Source organism: Salvia hispanica, chromosome 1, assembly GCF_029641045.1.
Source record: "Salvia hispanica isolate PSC_SH4W2 chromosome 1, Shi_PSC_v1, whole genome shotgun sequence".
Classification (NCBI taxonomy): Eukaryota; Viridiplantae; Streptophyta; class Magnoliopsida; order Lamiales; family Lamiaceae; genus Salvia; species Salvia hispanica.
The window spans coordinates 60152696-60173868 of NC_142692.1; the positions used below are offsets into that span (position 1 = coordinate 60152696).

Here is a 21173-nt window from a genome sequence, read left to right on the forward strand (position 1 = left end):
CAGATATCGGGTCTAGTACAAAGCATAGCATACATGAGACTACCAATTGCCGAGGCATATGGTATTCTTCTCATCTCTGCTATCTCAGATGCTGTCTTAGGACACATCTCTTGAGATAAATGGATGCCATGTCTAAAAGGAAGAAAACATTTCTTGGCATCTTGCATGCTAAAGAGTCTAAGTACTGTTTCGATGTAAGATTCTTGGGATAAGCACAACATTCTCTTACCTCGGTTCCTAAGAACCTTGATACCGAGAATGTGTCCCGCATCACCCATATCTTTCATCTCGAACTGGCTGGACAACCAAGTTCGCATTGATGACAACATCTTTTTGTTGTTTCCAATTAGAATAATGTCATCTACATACAAAACTAAGAACATAACATTTTCCTTTTCAACCTTCTTATACACACAACTTTCATTTGGGCATTTCTCGAATCCAAACTTTTGAACAGTTTGATCGAAACACTGGTTCCATGATCTAGATGCTTGCTTGAGGCCATAAATGGCCTTCTTAAGCTTCCAAACCATGTGTTCCTTGCCCTTTACCACATAGCCTTCGGGTTGTTCCATGTAGATGGTCTCCTCAAAACTCCCGTTTAAAAACGCAGTCTTAACGTCCATCTGCCATACTTCCCAATCCATGTAAGCTGCTATAGACAAAAGTATACGGATCGATTTGAGCATGGCCACTGGGGAGAAGGTCTCATCGTAATCGATGCCTTCCTTTTGGGTATACCCCTTAGCCACTAGTCTTGCCTTAAAGACTTTAACTCGTCCATCGGGTCCACGTTTACGTTTGTATATCCATTTGCTCCCAATGGCAGTACAGCCTTCGGGTAGGACAGACAAATCGTAGACGTCTTTGTCTACCATTGATTGTAGTTCCGAATCCATTGCTTTCACCCATTCGCAATGATCGACATCTGTCTGCGCTTCTGCAAAGTTCCAGGGATCAAGTACATTGCTGTCCGAGGAGTGATCCATGCACTCACCCAAACCAATGTATCTATCGGGCTCATGAGAGACCCTCCCACTGCGGCGCGGCACTACAATATCTGGTGTATTAGTTGAAATTTCTGGAGTTGTTGTTACACTAGGTAATTGTTCTTGGTTAATGGAAGTTGTAACTTGAGTGAGCTCATCAAGAGCTATCTCACTGCTGGGCTTATGATTCATTACATAGTCTTCCTCTAAGAATGTGGCATGAGTGCTCACAATCACTTTCTGATCTCTGAGACTATAGAATTCATAAGCTTTCGTTCCTCTAGGGTATCCTATAAACACACAAACCTCCGTCCTAGATTCCAGCTTAGTTGGATCCTTTTCCAATACATGAGCCGGACACCCCCATACTCTGAGATGCTCTAGATTGGGCTTTCGCCCATTCCACAACTCATATGGGGTAGTAGGAACTGATTTAGAAGGTAAGTGGTCTAAGAGATAGGTAGCGGAAAGCAACGCATGCCCCCAAAACGAAGTAGGTAACCGTGCATAACTCATCATCGATCGGACCATGTTTAATAAGGTCCTATTCCTTCTTTCAGCTACGCCATTCTGCTGGGGTGTGCCCGGCGCAGTCGTTTGATAGTCTTACCATGACGCGTCTCTACTTTAGCCTTAAACTCCTTGAACTTGTCAAAAGTTTCAGACTTGTAGCGCATCAAATAGACATATCTAACTTTCGAGAAGTCATCTATAAAGGTGACGAAGTATCGATAGCCGCCCCTTGCCTCGGTTGACATTGGTCCACACACATCAGTATGAATGAGCTCAAGTACTTCCTTGGCCCTATTTCCCTTTGACCTAAAAGGTCTCTTAGTCATCTTGCCTTCGAGACAGGATTCACACTTCGAAAATGGTTCCTTCTCAAGACCTTTGATGAGATCTTGATCAACCATCGCATGAATCCTTCTTTCGTTGGCATGACCAAGTCTAAGGTGCCATAAGTACGTGTCATTCATTGAACTTGAAGGTTCTTTTCTTTTCTTAGAAATTTTCGATGTATTATTGAGTTCTGATTTACGTTGATTAAATTGTGTAGAAGTGATTGTGTACAGATTGCTTTCCATGATACCACGACAGATATAAGAGCCATCTTTCTTAATAACGCAATTGTCATCAAAAGAAATCGAATATCCATCAAAAGACAATTTAGAAACTGAAATTAAATTTCTTCTAAAAGAAGGTATCAACAAAACATTCTTCAAAATCAAAAATCTATCACTAGAAAAACGTAAATAAACGTCTCCCACTGCAACGGCCGCCACTTTCGTAGCGTCGCCCAGCTGGACTTCGATCTCACGATCATGTAGTCGTCTTGTCACCTGCATTAAGTCAGGATCAAAACATATATGATCAGTTGCTCCAGTATCAATAACCCAAGTATGAGTAGATGTCGAAGCCAAACATGACTCGACTACTAGAGCATGGTGCATACCTGTAGCCTTGCCCTTTTTAGGACAGTCTGGCTTCCAATGACCTTTCTCTCCACATTTGAAGCACTTTCCAGTTTGCTTCTTGTCACCCGGCTGTTTCTTCTTTCCCTTAGCATTCTTAGCTGCCACTGGGTTCGGTGCCTTTTTCTTTCCTTTTCTTGGCTTAGAGCCAGAGGAATTAGTCGCCAAACTCAACATGGCCACCTTAGCTTGAACCATAAGGTCCTCCGCCGACTGAAGTTCAGTCAGCAGCTCTGCCAAAGTGTAATTCCGCTTGTTCATCTCGAAGTTGAGCTTGAACTGCTGGAAGCTAGGGGGAAGACTCTGAAGGATTATAGTAACCTGGGACTCGGGATCTATTGTCCCTCCCAACACCTCAATCTGGTTGAGGTGACTCATCATCTCGAGGACGTGTTGCCTCACAGACGAGCCTTCCTTCATAGACTTCGTCATGATACTCCGAAAGGCTTGAGACTTAGCCGTTCGATTCTGAGTACCAAAAAGATTTGCGAGATTTGTCATGATCTCGGCGGCAGTTTCCATGGCTGAATGCTGATGCTTGAGTACTGATGACATAGAAGCCAACATATAGCACTTAGCCATCTCATTCGCCTTATGCCACCGTCTATGCGCATCTCGCAATGCTTGCGCTGTTGGTGCTGGCAGCGGAAGCGTGCGTTCATAATAAATCACATAATAATCAGATCTATTTAGCAGATTATTTAGACAAAATCTATTCGCGTAATTATCACATGTATCATGCTCATAACTTGAATTAATCATGCTTTAAGAATATTGAAAACCTAAAACATGCTTTTCTACGGAGCAGAAAAATACCTAATTAATTCTCCAAAGAATTGAAGATGGCTAGCTACTTCTCCACGTGATGCTTTGAGTACTAAACCACAAATCTTCTCTCTGGTTCCCGAACTGTACTCCAATATCAGTGTGGGCTGATCTTACTAGAATACTAGGACTTAAATAAAGAAGACAGAAGAAATCCTTTTTGGAATAGGAGAAGATTTCGAAAATCTCCTCAGCTTGGGAGAGGAATTTTCGAAAATTACAATAATGAGAAATTCTTATTTTTCTGTCTCCTTTATTCTCCTATTTATATTAAGTTCCTTTTGGGCCCAGACAGGGATCTATGGAAGGTTTTGGATATGGGCTCATCCAATTTACTTTTTACTAATTAAATTGAACCCACAATTTAATATAAGTTATAATTGGAATATTACGAGCAGCCACTACAGAAGTAATATTGAACTCTCCCCATCCAAATCCGAAATTATAAGTAATCCGGGTTTCCGTTTATCTTTCATTTCCCGTGCTTAAGATTAATATGTCCATTAATTAATTAATGTCTGCTATTGACTTAATTAATTAACTTCTTATTAATTCCAAGAGTGGACTTAGCATGAAACACTTATTTATTATTCATAGAGTAATCATACTCCAACTAGCTAGGTTCCGAATAATAAAACCTCGTTTCGCGCTCCTCTTGAGGACATTATCAAACGAGACTCAGCTCGTGCACGATTCAATATAATAGCAATCCTAGCACCGCTAGATATCGATCACCACTGCCCAATATATCAGGATAATTGGGTTACGAAAAACCCGCACCATTTGATAAGTCAAAGTAGTGCATAATCAATACCATGCTCAATGCTAACCTACATTGATTAAGAAATAAATATTTATCAAGACCTCGCCTTTCAGTAGATAGCCTAAGGCAAGTCTTGCTGTTAGATCCGTTCAGTGCTATACCACACCAATGTCATCTTATTTCAGTAAGGCTTAGAAATATGCGGACTGACATTGCAACCTTTCTCGATGGGTAGTCTAATTCCATCTAGGTTGTGAAATTCATATTTTTCTTTGTTTAGAACTGACCGTATTACCTTAAAGTGGACGACGCCCACAACCGGTCTACTGAAACAAAGACTTAGACTTTGTTAAGTTAACTTATACATTTAAACATGCATTAACATCCATTAAATGTAAAACATAACAACATTATGACAAAAATAATCTGTTTTATTCATTGGAAAATAAAATAAGAGTTTTACAGTATTCAATCACTCGAAACGTGATTTCTAGTATACAAACTCTAACATGCGCGGCATTAGCTGCCGGCACAGCTGGGCGTGGAGTAGTGAGCACGAACTTGTACTCTTCGGCTGTGAGAACGATATCCAAGTTTTGTTTCCATTCGATGTAATTTTGGCCTTCGAGTTTGTTTTCTTTGAGAATGGCAGAAAGAGGATTAAAAGACATCTTGACGGATTTTATTGCACTGCAAACAGAAGATTTTACTATTTGTCATAAACTTATGTAAGGAAATTGAGTAGATTAACCATAGAACTTTTCAAAATCTTACAACAGCAAAATTAATAAATTGTATCCTCCTTTGGAGGTTAATACGCATCAAAAACTTTACAATTTTACTGGTCACAACACCGACGCATCAATATCTTCCTCCTTTGGAGGTCAACACGCCTAATGTTGCCTAAGCACGACCATCAGATTTAGCATTACAGAATTTTATTTCTACAACACACTCCCATAACAATGTTCATGTGCTGATAACAAAATCAAGCTATCTCATAAATTCTGATTGAACCCTGAAACTTGCAGTTCCTTAGGATTATTGTCCCCACTTTGCAGGTGGCAATAATATTGGGAACCACTTTCTAGTTCATTCTATTTATTATGTGAGAAGTCCGCCCTTATGAACTTACCGTTTTCGTAGGATTATTGTCCATACTTTGTAGGTGGCGATAATATTAGAAAATCAGCTTCACAAAGTTTGGCAGTCCAACCGATGGAGACCATATATAAACCTTAAGTAGATAATTATCGCTTAGACATTTTAGTTATGGTTTTTCATTAATTATCCTTTAGCCTTAAGGCAGATTAAGACTAATTAAATTCTGTTGGTATTTAATTGACTGGATAATTAAATCTTTTATAATCTTTAAAGTCTTAGTTTTAGGAATTATTAATCTAGAAATTAATTCTTATTCATGTCATACTATAAGATATATCTAAAATAAAATACATTATTTATAATCTTAATTAGACATGAAAAATTAAATTCATATAATATCCAAGTTCAAGATTTAGGAAGAATATTAAATTATATTATTTAATGTAATCTTATATATCTATCTTATTATAGATTCTAGATATATTATATTTAGGAAACTATTAAATTATTCTCATCTATATCATCTAGGATATAAAATATTCATAGATATAGAAAATAATCCAAATATTCCTAAAATATAGGGAAATCTTCCCAAAATATTTTATTTCATTAAATAATATTATTTTTAATGATTTCTATTAATTAAGGAATTAAATAATCATCAAAATAATCTTTCGTCAATATCTTGCGATTCGAGGTTGGCACGAATCTACACGACGAAGATTTGAAGACATCCTCCGGAGACGCTCGCCGGGGCGACGAATTCGCCGCCCGACCGCCGCCGGTAGGCCGCGCCCGAAGGCGCGCGCTTCCTCCTCCCTCCTTCCCGGCGTATGACCGCCGCGATATCCCTCCGTCGCACGTCAGCCAGAAACGCGGCCGAAGCCGCGCCTTTTCCGGCGATCTCCCACTGCCCCGGCGACTCACGCGAGAACCAGCAGCTGCCTCGAGAGGCATGGCTGCTCTCGGTCCGGCGACGTCAGGGCTAGGCGACTAAGGTTAGGTTTTGCTAGGGTTAGGGTTAGGGTTTGCTATTTCCGGTGACCTCTCGGCGCCTCGGCAGCTCTCGGACGAGCCGCCGCACCTGGTCTCCTCCGCGCGACTTGCAACACACTCCGGCTCGGGGTCGCGGTCTCGACCGGCGGCGCGCACGAGCCCATGATCGTCGGCGCGTCGCCGCGAGATCATCGCCCCTCGGCTCCCACTTTTACGTCGGCGATAGTCGAGCTGTGATCGGGGCCGGCTAGGGTTTGGCGGGTTCGGCCGGTGGCGCGCGCGAGTCCAATCTCACCGGCGCGTCGCCCCTTACCCGTGACCCTCGGCTCCCACTCAATTCGACAACCCTACTCCGATCGCATGTAGTGCGATTCGTCCCGGCGTAAACGCCGACGAATCGCACATCTCGTGCGTTCGAAATTCAAGTTCTATGATTCGAATGTTCTTGAGTTCAACATGCATAAACAAAAATAACAAAAACACAAGAACATGCTTCGTAATCAAATAAGACATGCATACATGAATTTCGCGAAATTTAAATCCAAATAATCAGAGCCAAAGACTGGCTCTGATACCAATTGAAGGTGCTGGCAGCGGAAGCGTGCGTGAATAAATCAATCACATAATAATCAGATCTATTTAGCAGATTATTTAGACAAAAGCTATTCGCGTAATTATCACATGTATCATGCTCATAACTTGAATCAATCATGCTTTAAGAATATTGAAACCTAAAACATGCTTTTCTACGGAGCAGAAAAATACCTAATTAATATTCCAAAGAATTGAAGATGGCTAGCTTCTTCTCCACGTGATGCTTTGAGTACTAAACCACAAATCTTCTCTCTGGTTCCCGAACTGTATCCCAATATCAGTGTGGGCTGATCTTACTAGAATACTAGGACTTAAATAAAGAAGACAGAAGAAATCCTTTTCGGAATAGGAGAGGAATTCGAAAATCTCCTCAGCTGGAGAAGGGATTTTCGAAAATTACAATGATGAGAAATTATTGTTTTCTGTCTCCTTTATTCTCCTATTTATATTAAGTTCCTTTTGGGCCCAGACAGGGATCTATGGAAGGTTTTGGATATGGGCTCATCCAATTTACTTTTTACTAATTAAATTGAACCCACAATTTAATATAAGTTATAATTGGAATATTACGAGCAGCCACTACAGAAGTAATATTGAACTCTCCCCATCCAAATCCGAAATTACAAGTAATCCGGGTTTCCGTTTAACTTTCATTTCCCGTGCTTAAGATTAAAATGTCCATTAATTAATTAATGTCTGCTATTGACTTAATTAATTAACTTCTTATTAATTCCAAGAGTGGACTTAGCATGAAACGCTTATTTATTATTCATAGAGTAATCACACTCCAACTAGCTAGGTTCCGAATAATAAAACCTCGTTTCGCGCTCCTCTTGAGGACATTATCAAGCGAGACTCAGCTCGCGCACGATTCAATATAATAGCAATCCTAGCACCGCTAGATATCGATCACCACTGCCCAATATATCAGGATAATTGGGTTACGAAAAACCCGCACCATTTGTGTAATACCCGCACCATTAGTTTGCTTTCGATATATTAATATGGAACTAGAAATGTAACGTCCTCTCTTTTCGTGTAGTTTTCTTTTTCAATAAGAGAACAACTAACCATCAAAACACTTCAATACATAGAACAAGGCTTATTTCAGTGAACAAAAATTAATAATAAATATGTTACATGGATCAAATCCTCAAATAAAGGAAACAAGAAAAGGGAAGATAAAACGTGCATTAATCAAATGAAATCGGTCTCTCCTTCCGGGCTGGAAGTCGCGGCCCCATCCGATCAACCGTCGGGCCGAGGCATCAAGACATCTCGAACAGCCGCTTGGCAGCTCAAGCCCCCTCCCCATCCTGCAATAAAGAGACTAGCTTAAGCTACTAAGAAACAAAAGGAATTAAGTGCTACTAATTAAAGAAATGGGACAACATCTCTTTTGATAAGAGACCAAAGACTGCCAAAAAGGGGTAAGTCCAGCTTCAAGCAAACAAGTCCAGCCACAAGCAAACAGAGAGGATTAATGGCCGAGTACTAGGTACTCAATATAGCCAATCCTCAAGTATAATTTGCTGCAGGATAACAACAAGAGGTACGACAGCCATTATTTCTTCACAAGTACTATCTCACAAACAGCCAACCAATGTGAACAAAGAGCCAAAGAATGCAGATTCGATTTCTGCCATATCTCAACAAACTGCAGCAGCAGCTTATATAAATGTCTTCCCCTTCAATACTTGTTTCCCTTCACCACTCACCACTTCCCTTACTTCACAACAAGGAGTTCCAGAGTGGCAAGTGATCTTGGAAGAGTTAGGAGCAGAAGTTTTGTAAGAGGATAGCTACTGCAACAAGAGGTATAACACCCTCTCTTCCCCACCATACTTATAGAAACATGAAAGCACGAACATTTGAGAACAAGTAGGCACGGCATATTAGAATTTCCAAATCTTAAGTAGCTTTCGAGATACAGTAGGCTTAAGATTTGCTTTTAGCAACTTTCATAATAATCAAAACTCCTTCCAATGAACTAAACTTTCCCCAAAATCACAACTTTAAAGAACTTTAGCCAAGATTCTCTAACATCATAGAGGACATGCTCCAAAATGGAAATCTAGAATAAAATGTAAACTAAGGACTTAAATACGAGACTTAGCTTAGAAGGGCTGCCCGGCAGCGACGGAGCCCGGAGGATCACCGCGGAGCAGCAGCTGTCGCTCCCCGAGCCTTGGACGGCGATGACGGATGCTGCCGCGGAAAAGCGGCGAGGCCTCAGCCGCGTGGCAGCAACGGCACCAGCTCGTCGTCGTTCCAGGGCTGGCGGCTGGCTGGAGGTGCTGCACTGTTGTGTAGCAGTCGAGAGGGGGAGTCAAGGGGGCGATGCCTCCTCTCTGCTGCTGGACTCGCCGAGGACGGGAGCGTGAGCCAGAGGCAACAGACGTGAGTCTCCGGTGAGTGTCGTAGCTGCCTCGCGAAGGGGGCAGCGGCGAATGGCAACGAGCGGCGAATTCGCCGGAGACCGCAGGGGAAGATGAGAGGCGCTGCTTCTCGATCCTTGTAACTTAGAGAGAAGAGAGGGACGCCGCCGGAGGCAGCGGCGAGAGGCGGCGTGAACAGAGGCGCCGCCGGATTTCTCTTCAAAGCTAGGGTTGGGTGTGTTGTTGAATTGGGGATTTTGTGATTTATGGTAGAGAGAGGCCGATGGATTAGTGATAGAGTAGTTGGGTTTCCTTTTTTTAGTTGTTGGGCCTCTTGTTTTATTTTTATGTTTGGGCTAGTGATAGTATTAATTTGGGCCACTAATTTAATTAGAGTATGGACCAAGATTAAATAATTGGGCCGATGACCTTTTTTTTTTTTTTTTGTTGGTTTGGAATTTAATTTAAGGACTTGAGTCGGAGCTCAATTAATTATTTCGAATAATTTATCCAGTTTCCGAAGATGGAAAAATGTTAAAGTAAGATGTGAAAGCCGACCGGCGACGCCCCGCGACGCACCTTAAGAAAATTCAAAGAAAAGATTTGACAAGGGATTTTATTTAAAGAATCCATACATTATTAAATGCTCAAGTTTTTGTTTTCGAGAAAAATAGAACTTTCCGGATCTTAGCTTAAGTGCTCGAATAATTAATATTTGAGAACTTTTACGCTAACAATAAATAGACCTCGGATTTATTTTAGTGCTTGAATAAATGGCATAGGAGGTAACACCCTCTAGTTAAGCATTTGGTTTAAATTAATTAAATCTACTGATTTAATTAATATTCAAGAATTCTATAACCTTTCTAGAAAATTTTAAGGAAAAGAACAAAAGAGCACGCACTTAGGATGCATCCACGTTTAAGCTTAATTGATTTATCAAAGTCTAATTAAGTATTATGTTATTTCCTAAAGGGGCGTCTACGAACGTCATCTAAGGCCAAGTTAAGGAAATTACGGAAAGAGCTTTAGCTTTTGAGGTGGGCATTCTTTTAAAACGTGTTTTTAGTATGAAAATGTGATTCTTTGCTCAAGTATGTTGTCATGCCATGTTTTGTTTTATGATTACCTATCTGCTTGGCTATGCCAATTCAAGTTAAATCGAATTCGGGTCCCAGTAGGGCCGCAAACCCTACTCGGACTAGTGTACACATAAGGGGACCGTGAGCTAACAAAAGGGGTTGGCCGGTCCAGTGACCGTCGTGGAATGTGGCCACATTCCCGGTTCACACAAGGTTCAGATATGGTATATCTATGTTACGTGATTGCGCAATCAAATCTTTACTAAAGGAAAAGTATTTTAGTGACTCGGGTCTTTTTAAGTAAAACCCCGTGATCACTCAACTCTGGCATTGACAATTAAAGATAAAACCATTTTTGGCAATGTGCCCACTGAGTATATCAAATACTCAGCCCTGCATGTTATTTTCAAATGTGCAGGTTGAACGTGTACGAGGAGGCGAAGGTGTTGGGACAAGGCTTTTAAATAAGTAGTTAGGTAACCCAAAGTAGCATGTCTTCATACGTGCTATTTTGTCTTGGACTCTTCCGCTGCAAATCTAGAATTATGTGCTAGAAAGCTATGAACTTAGTCTTGATACTCTGAACACGTTTTGACTATGAACCCATATGCCTTTGATACTATTGATCTAAGTGATTTCATCCTTTTATTGTTGTCCCTTGATTATTGAGAATTTTTAGTCGCGAAATAGCTACGCTCACTAGCACTAGGGAGTTGTGGTCGTGACAGAGTGGTATCAGAGCAACGTTCTTTCGCTCTGGACCCAAGAACCTTCTTTTCAAGCCTTAGTCTAGAATGATAGTACTAGACTAGAATAGTACTAAAATGGAAAGCTTAAAGGGACCCAACACCTCGACTCGTCACGTTCAACTGCAGCAATGAGGTAAGAAAGAAGTTCTTACCAGAAAATTTTCAGTTATCCATGAAAGAACTTGATAAGAGGAAAAATGATTTCTTTCTGAAGATGTTGTGAAAACATTCAAGGTTTTCAAGGAAAAGCATGTAAATTTCAATTTTCCTATGAACTATAGAATTTCAAGTTTAAAATGTTAAGCATAAAGATGTCTTGAGACAAATGCTAAAGTATTATTAATTACGCATGCTCGATTATGTGAAGTATGATGATAGATTAAGGAGCCTTTTAGAAAGTTACGGAATGACTAACGCATGCGAACATAGAATGCCTAAGAAGGACGTTAGACTAAACGCTCTTGAACAGTGTTGTAAGTTGATGACTTCCTTACCGCTTTTCTAAGCGATAAAATGAACAAGTATATGCAAGTTAGGGCAAACCCCTAATTTTGTTTTAAGAATGAGGAAATATAGATGAATGTGTCTAAAAGTGGACCCCACACCTTTTCCTCTACCCTATCTCTTGACGAGACCACGATCCATGATGTTGTAATTGGAACAATTCCAAATTTACAAGAATGAACCTAACAATTTATAAATAACCCATCTATTCTTAGATGGTAACGATCACACGAGATACGAGAAACTACCTACGGCACATGGGCGTCTGTTGAACGTTTTAAATGATGTGAACAACATGAAGTTCCCTTTGTCTTCATGATCTCAATCATAACCGAAATGAACGTACCCTCGATCCAGTAAAGGAGGTGTATCCTTACACGAAAAGATAACGTACCTACGATCTAATTAAGTGATCCAGTCTTGCGTAGCAAGTCAAGGAGGCTACGCGATCTAGAAACAATGCTTATAGCACGCTGTGAAGCACGATGAAGAGTGCAATGTTTTACGAGAATGGCCGTCCTGACTTGTCGAGAACATTATGAAAATATGACCTTCAACGACAGTTATTAGTGGTAACACCAGGAATCCTAGCTTGGAATGTATGGTTTCCTATAACGCCCTGATCATGTCCGAGCTCCGAAAGAGCAAACAAGGGAGTGTCACATAACTGAACAGATGATTATGATCAACAGTACTTACTTGGATTCCAATCAATTTCTTTCTATGAACCTCCTTAATGAAAATGCCCTCGTCTACCTTATACTTTAGATTGACTTGCATTTATGCAAGTAATGCCTCACTTTTTCCTATCCTATGAGAGTTGTGACTCGCTTTCAGTTGGTTGACTATAGTAGTTGAGCTCCTTGTTTAGAAAATGTAAAGTGTCGAATTCATAAGCTTCGATCATAAACCTTCGATTCTAAAGTTGCTTACGACCATTCCCTTCAAAATAATCTCATTTTGAACATCCTTAACAAGGGTGTCTTGCCGTCTATTTAAGACTTTTGATTGACTCGCATTTTGGCAAGTAATAAGTCACTATCATTTTTTTTTTTCAACGAAAGTGGTGACTCACTTTCAAATTCTAAATTCAGAAGAACTCATATGTTCTCAATTATCTTTGTTGGTTGTTGTCTCCTACGCCCCATCATTTTGCAAGATTAATATCATGGTTTCTTTAACTCTCATGATATAACTTCACCCTTAAGTTGCTTATTGTTCAGACATTTCTCCTCGGAGAATGGCACATTAAGTGGAACTTTTGTTCACCTTCTTATTTGGCAACCATATTGTGACTATTTCGTGCTTATATGGGTAAATTTTTAGCCCAGTTCCACTACATGCATTGTTTCTAGCTCATGATTTCTTTCTGAAACACTAAGTTAAGGCTAATGTATTGCATTTTTTTTTCTTTCCTTGATGGTAGTTGACTTTTCCAAAAATATTTCTTTCACTTTGGTCGCTACCTGTGAATCCATGGATGTATTTCCATGATTTCCACATTATGACGTTGGTGAACCATGATCAACGTTAATTCATGGCAATTGTTTACATTTCTAAACCCTCCTATGACTAATCATCTAAGGTCTTGACATGTTGAAACCATCATCCTTGATGTCCGGATCTAGTCAAGTTGAGCGGACAATTGAACTATCTTGTTTGACAACCTACTATGGAAATTGAGAGTTAATAAAGTATCATCTTATTCTCATGACCTACCCCATGTTCTTTCAAGCTCCCATCAGAAGTGAGTTTTCAAATTCGATGGGTTTATCTAAAACCATTGGGGCCGCCTAGTTTTTTTTGAATTGACACGATGAGTTCAATTGAACCCAGTTCTTTCTTTCAAAAAAAAATCAATTGTTGCAAATTGATGATGAAAATTCACAACAGTCGAGCAAGAGATGTTATTCTTATCCCTTTGGATATTCTATAGTCCTTTCAATAAAAGAAATTTGCAGTCATGCTTCTTCTAGGTGACATCAGTACCTATCCAAGTTAAGACTGTTTGATTAATCATCGAGTTCTTAGTACAAGGCAATCACGAAGGGCATAGTTGTTTGGACTTTTCGCACTTGTGTGCCACCGGTCACGAGCTGCTATGGGATGGATCGTTACGCTATATGCATAGAATATAGGCCACAAAAAGAGAAATGTAAAGGAATCTTATATACGTACAGACCTAATGACTTTTCGTTGCACAAGACTTATTTATCTAAGTGATTAATCGTTTGGGGCACAAATAACAAAGTGAACTAGGAGAGCCACGAGGAAATGGAGATCAAGATCATCGTTAGGTAACGAAATCTAGTGAAAATATGAACACTCTCACAGATTACGTTTTAATGAACGGATGTCTTCGACAAGAGGAAAATTGTCTGAGATATGGCGCAATAAAACCAATGAATGAAGGAACGATCAGGAAAATGGAAACGTACTTCAAATGAGAATAAGAAGCAATAGCACACAGATGGAACCACCGTGGAGAGTGCAGAGTTAGGACACACAGATGCCTTAATTGTGGCAGAAGCGGACATTTCTCCAGGGAATGCCGAACAAGAATACTAGGACAGGAGGGCGGCAGGACTATTAAGGGCAGCGTCCGTAGTTGCGGGCACTTCAAGCTGAGCCAAGAAGAAGGACAGTCCTAATCACTATATCACCAGCGGCAGCTACGCCAGAGGTTTCCCACTCAGACTATAGTTACTGCACCGAGGCAGAAGCAGCCTAAGATTGAGCAGGGAACCAAGAGCAAGACAATTTAGCAAGTATGGGAACTCTCCTCAACATACCTATTGTCATTCTTTCATGTCAGCACCTTGCGTGGATACTTTAGAATTGCCTACTGATGAAATCGAACATAAGATGAGGGTGTTCTCACCCATAGGAGGCCTTAAAGATACCTCACGAACTTGCTCGAACGTAGAATTCACTATGGGAAACCTTAAGCTAGTGGCTCACAATTTACATGTAATGTTGATGTGGAACGTCGACATCATATTGGGAATGGATTAGTTAGCCGAGAACTACGCTACCATTCTTTGTAAGGAAAGGCAGATCTCTGTGCAATACCCAGAGAAAGAACCCACAATCTTTCACGGAATATCCGTGAGGCGACGAAAGTCCATAGTTTCTGCGCTACAAGCGGCCACTATGATAAGGAAAGGATGCTCTGCATACCTCGTTTATCTGAATGGAGAAGAGAAAGAGGACCGTAAGATTGAAGATGTAGCAGTGGTACGAGATTTTCCAGATGTCTTCCCAGACGCACTACCTGGATTGCCGCCAGACAGGCAATTAGAATTCACAATCGATCTCAAACCAGGATCGGCCCCAGTATCGAAGGCACCATACAGAATGGCGTCTAAAGAGTTAGAAGAACTCAAGATACAGTTACAGGAACTACTAGACCTAGGCTTCATCCGACCCAGTGTGTCACCATGGGGCGCACCAGTGCTCTTCGTAAAGAAGAAGGACGGAACACTGAGAATGTGTATCGACTACCGAGAGTTGAACAAGCTGACGCTCAAGAACAAGTATCCTCTACCGAGGATTGATGACCTTTTTGACCAACTTCGAGGGGCCGGTGTATTCTCAAAAATGGACTTGAGATCAGGCTATCACCAACTGAAGGTCCGACATGACGATGTACCCAAGACGGCGTTCCGCACCAGATATGGCCATTACGAATTCACTGTAATGCCTTTTGGGCTTACAAATGCTCCGGCGGTGTTCATGGACCTAATGAACCGCGTGTTCCACCCATACTTGGACAAGTTCGTCCTAGTCTTTATAGATGATGTACTTATCTATTCGAAGAACGAGAATGAACACGAGGAACATCTGAGAACCACCTTAGAGACGTTGAGAGCCGAAAAGCTCTATGCTAAGTTTAGCAAGTGTGAGTTCTGGCTTAACGAGGTGAATTTCCTTGGACATATAGTAACGGCAGAAGGGATCCGAGTAGACCCTACAAAGGTGGAAGCAGTACAACGTTGGCAGTCACCAACAACACATAATGAGATTCGAAGTTTCTTAGGTTTGGCTGGATATTATCGAAGGTTTATTGAAGGATTTTCTAAAATAGCCAGACCAATGACTCAACAGCTCAAGAAAGGAGCTAAGGTCAATTGGACGCCGGAGTGTGAGGCAAGCTTCCAGTTGTTAAAAGAAAAATTGACCACCGCACCAGTCTTAGCCGTGCCAGCACCAGGAGCAGACTATGTGGTGTACACCGATGCATCAAAGACCGGACTCGGATGCGTACTGATGCAGAATGGCAAGGTGATTGCGTACGCGTCATGCCAACTCAGGCCACACGAGCTAAATTACCCCACTCATGACCTGGAACTAGCAGCAGTGGTACATGCCTTGAAGATTTGGAGACATCACCTCTACGGAGTTCGATGTGAGATCTTCACGGACCATAAGGGCCTTAAGTACTTCTTCGAGCAGAAGGATTTAAACATGCGACTACGCAGATGGCTCGAATTAGTCAAGGATTATGACTGTGGTATAAATTACCACCTAGGCAAGGCCAATGTAGTGGCAGATGCCTTGAGCAGGAAGACTATGCCCCAAGTGGCCACCTTCCTCACACAGAATGAGGAGCTCATACGGGAATTTGCTAAGATGCGACTGGAGGTAGTAAGAGCACCAGAGACGGTGGAAAGTAGGACCGCCACTTTAGTGATTGAACCAGACTTAAGGGCCAGAATTGTTGAGGCTCAAAGGAGTGATGAAGCATTAGAGAAAGTTCGTCTTAAAGTGAGGTCGGGAAAAGAGGTGAGTTATCATGAAGAAGCGGATGACGCCCTCACTTTTGAAGGGAGATTATGTGTACCCGATGACGAGGTTCTCAGAAATGAGATCATGAGCGAAGCGCATGAAACACCCTATACTGCCCACCCAGGAAGTACGAAAATGTATCAAGATATGAAGAAGCAGTTTCGGTGGGATGGCATAAAGAGGAGCATAGCGTCGTTTGTAGAAAGGTGCCTAGCATGTCAACAAGTGAAGGCTCTACATCAACGACCCTATGGGAAATTGCAACCCCTAGAAATCCCCGAGTGGAAATGGGAACACATTGCTATGGACTTCATGACAGGGTTACCAAGGTCACAAAAGCGCGCACTTCGTGACAGGATTGCTATTTGGGTGATTATAGATCGCCTCACCAAAAGCGCGTACTTCGTACCAGTTCGTATTACTTACGAATCGAACAAGTTAGCTCAAATCTATGTGCAAGAGATCATACGATTACATGGAATACCGGTGACGATCACATCAGACCGTGATCCGAAATTTACTTCTAGATTTGGATAAGCTTGCAGCAAGAGCTAGGCACCAGATTGAATTCAGTACGGCATTCCATCCACAGACTGATGGGCAGTCTGAGAGGACAATCCAGACCTTGGAAGATATGCTGAGAGCCGTAGTGCTCAACCGTGGAGGAAACTTGGAGCTAGTACTACCATTTATAGAGTTTGCTTACAACAACAGTTATCAGCATCTATAAACATGGCCCCAAATGAAGCATTGTATGGAAAGAAATGTAGATCACCACTTTATTGGGATGAGGTCGGTGAGAGAAAGACGCTTGGACCAGATTCTGTAGAGGAAATGATAGAGATCGTCCGCCAGATCCGTGAGAGAATCAAGGAAGCTCAAGACAGGCAGAAGTCTTACGCGGATGCTCGCCGAACCGGCCTGCAGTTCAAGGCGGGAGACAAAGTTTTTTCTAAAGGTATCTCCGTCTAAAGGGATTTCGAGATTCGGCGTCAAGGGCAAGCTAAGACCACGTTTCATCGGACCCTACGAGATTCTAGAAGAAGTCGCTTCTGTGGCGTACAGATTGGCACTCCCGCCGAGTTTCGGGAACGTGCACAATGTTTTTCACGTATCTCAATTGAGGAAATATGTGTTCGACCCAAAACACATAGTCCACCAAGAGGAGATGGTTTTGGAACCAGACTTAAGCTATGAAGAGAAGCCAGATGCAATCTTGGATAGGAAGGTCAAGGAATTGAGGAATAAGTCCATTGTAACAGTGGAAGTTTTATGGAAGCATCATGGTCACGAGGAAGCTACGTGGGAATTGGAAGACAAAATGAAGGAAAAGTACCCAGAACTTTTTAAGTGACATAAGCAAATTTCGGGACGAAATTTTCGTTAAGGAGGGTAGATTGTAATACCCGCACCATTAGTTTGCTTTCGATATATTAATATGGAACTAGAAATGTAACGTCCTCTCTTTTCGTGTAGTTTTCTTTTTCAATAAGAGAACAACTAACCATCAAAACACTTCAATACATAGAACAAGGCTTATTTCAGTGAACAAAAATTAATAATAAATATGTTACATGGATCAAATCCTCAAATAAAGGAAACAAGAAAAGGGAAGATAAAACGTGCATTAATCAAATGAAATCGGTCTCTCCTTCCGGGCTGGAAGTCGCGGCCCCATCCGATCAACCGTCGGGCCGAGGCATCAAGACATCTCGAACAGCCGCTTGGCAGCTCAAGCCCCCTCCCCATCCTGCAATAAAGAGACTAGCTTAAGCTACTAAGAAACAAAAGGAATTAAGTGCTACTAATTAAAGAAATGGGACAACATCTCTTTTGATAAGAGACCAAAGACTGCCAAAAAGGGGTAAGTCCAGCTTCAAGCAAACAAGTCCAGCCACAAGCAAACAGAGAGGATTAATGGCCGAGTACTAGGTACTCAATATAGCCAATCCTCAAGTATAATTTGCTGCAGGATAACAACAAGAGGTACGACAGCCATTATTTCTTCACAAGTACTATCTCACAAACAGCCAACCAATGTGAACAAAGAGCCAAAGAATGCAGATTCGATTTCTGCCATATCTCAACAAACTGCAGCAGCAGCTTATATAAATGTCTTCCCCTTCAATACTTGTTTCCCTTCACCACTCACCACTTCCCTTACTTCACAACAAGGAGTTCCAGAGTGGCAAGTGATCTTGGAAGAGTTAGGAGCAGAAGTTTTGTAAGAGGATAGCTACTGCAACAAGAGGTATAACACCCTCTCTTCCCCACCATACTTATAGAAACATGAAAGCACGAACATTTGAGAACAAGTAGGCACGGCATATTAGAATTTCCAAATCTTAAGTAGCTTTCGAGATACAGTAGGCTTAAGATTTGCTTTTAGCAACTTTCATAATAATCAAAACTCCTTCCAATGAACTAAACTTTCCCCAAAATCACAACTTTAAAGAACTTTAGCCAAGATTCTCTAACATCATAGAGGACATGCTCCAAAATGGAAATCTAGAATAAAATGTAAACTAAGGACTTAAATACGAGACTTAGCTTAGAAGGGCTGCCCGGCAGCGACGGAGCCCGGAGGATCACCGCGGAGCAGCAGCTGTCGCTCCCCGAGCCTTGGACGGCGATGACGGATGCTGCCGCGGAAAAGCGGCGAGGCCTCAGCCGCGTGGCAGCAACGGCACCAGCTCGTCGTCGTTCCAGGGCTGGCGGCTGGCTGGAGGTGCTGCACTGTTGTGTAGCAGTCGAGAGGGGGAGTCAAGGGGGCGATGCCTCCTCTCTGCTGCTGGACTCGCCGAGGACGGGAGCGTGAGCCAGAGGCAACAGACGTGAGTCTCCGGTGAGTGTCGTAGCTGCCTCGCGAAGGGGGCAGCGGCGAATGGCAACGAGCGGCGAATTCGCCGGAGACCGCAGGGGAAGATGAGAGGCGCTGCTTCTCGATCCTTGTAACTTAGAGAGAAGAGAGGGACGCCGCCGGAGGCAGCGGCGAGAGGCGGCGTGAACAGAGGCGCCGCCGGATTTCTCTTCAAAGCTAGGGTTGGGTGTGTTGTTGAATTGGGGATTTTGTGATTTATGGTAGAGAGAGGCCGATGGATTAGTGATAGAGTAGTTGGGTTTCCTTTTTTTAGTTGTTGGGCCTCTTGTTTTATTTTTATGTTTGGGCTAGTGATAGTATTAATTTGGGCCACTAATTTAATTAGAGTATGGACCAAGATTAAATAATTGGGCCGATGACCTTTTTTTTTTTTTTTTGTTGGTTTGGAATTTAATTTAAGGACTTGAGTCGGAGCTCAATTAATTATTTCGAATAATTTATCCAGTTTCCGAAGATGGAAAAATGTTAAAGTAAGATGTGAAAGCCGACCGGCGACGCCCCGCGACGCACCTTAAGAAAATTCAAAGAAAAGATTTGACAAGGGATTTTATTTAAAGAATCCATACATTATTAAATGCTCAAGTTTTTGTTTTCGAGAAAAATAGAACTTTCCGGATCTTAGCTTAAGTGCTCGAATAATTAATATTTGAGAACTTTTACGCTAACAATAAATAGACCTCGGATTTATTTTAGTGCTTGAATAAATGGCATAGGAGGTAACACCCTCTAGTTAAGCATTTGGTTTAAATTAATTAAATCTACTGATTTAATTAATATTCAAGAATTCTATAACCTTTCTAGAAAATTTTAAGGAAAAGAACAAAAGAGCACGCACTTAGGATGCATCCACGTTTAAGCTTAATTGATTTATCAAAGTCTAATTAAGTATTATGTTATTTCCTAAAGGGGCGTCTACGAACGTCATCTAAGGCCAAGTTAAGGAAATTACGGAAAGAGCTTTAGCTTTTGAGGTGGGCATTCTTTTAAAACGTGTTTTTAGTATGAAAATGTGATTCTTTGCTCAAGTATGTTGTCATGCCATGTTTTGTTTTATGATTACCTATCTGCTTGGCTATGCCAATTCAAGTTAAATCGAATTCGGGTCCCAGTAGGGCCGCAAACCCTACTCGGACTAGTGTACACATAAGGGGACCGTGAGCTAACAAAAGGGGTTGGCCGGTCCAGTGACCGTCGTGGAATGTGGCCACATTCCCGGTTCACACAAGGTTCAGATATGGTATATCTATGTTACGTGATTGCGCAATCAAATCTTTACTAAAGGAAAAGTATTTTAGTGACTCGGGTCTTTTTAAGTAAAACCCCGTGATCACTCAACTCTGGCATTGACAATTAAAGATAAAACCATTTTTGGCAATGTGCCCACTGAGTATATCAAATACTCAGCCCTGCATGTTATTTTCAAATGTGCAGGTTGAACGTGTACGAGGAGGCGAAGGTGTTGGGACAAGGCTTTTAAATAAGTAGTTAGGTAACCCAAAGTAGCATGTCTTCATACGTGCTATTTTGTCTTGGACTCTTCCGCTGCAAATCTAGAATTATGTGCTAGAAAGCTATGAACTTAGTCTTGATACTCTGAACACGTTTTGACTATGAACCCATATGCCTTTGATACTATTGATCTAAGTGATTTCATCCTTTTATTGTTGTCCCTTGATTATTGAGAATTTTTAGTCGCGAAATAGCTACGCTCACTAGCACTAGGGAGTTGTGGTCGTGACAATTTGATAAGTCAAAGCAGTGCATAATCAATACCGTATGCTCAATGCTAACCTACATTAATTAAGAAATAAATATTTATCAAGACCTCGCCTTTCAGTAGATAGCCTAAGGCAAGTCTTGCTGTTAGATCCGTTCAGTGCTATACCACACCAATGTCATCTTATTTCAGTAAGGCTTAGAAATATGCGGACTGACATTGCAACCTTTCTCGATGGGTAGTCAAATTCCATCTAGGTTGTGAAATTCATCTTTTTCTTTGTTTAGAACTGACCGTGTTACCTTAAAGTGGACGACACCCACAACCGGTC

The 21173-nt window shown here is 41.5% G+C and overlaps 2 long non-coding RNA genes across 2 annotated transcripts; both read left to right on the forward strand.

The window, feature by feature from the left end:
• The first annotated feature begins 7755 nt into the window (after positions 1 to 7755).
• On the forward strand, positions 7756 to 10851 carry LOC148934280 (uncharacterized). Its single transcript, XR_016136774.1, has 2 exons — positions 7756 to 10161; positions 10622 to 10851. It is a non-coding gene; the product is annotated as an uncharacterized LOC148934280 (long non-coding RNA).
• A 5701-nt stretch (positions 10852 to 16552) lies between these two features.
• LOC148934281 (uncharacterized) lies at positions 16553 to 20786 on the forward strand. Its single transcript, XR_016136778.1, has 2 exons — positions 16553 to 20096; positions 20557 to 20786. It is a non-coding gene; the product is annotated as an uncharacterized LOC148934281 (long non-coding RNA).
• The last annotated feature ends 387 nt before the right edge of the window (positions 20787 to 21173 follow it).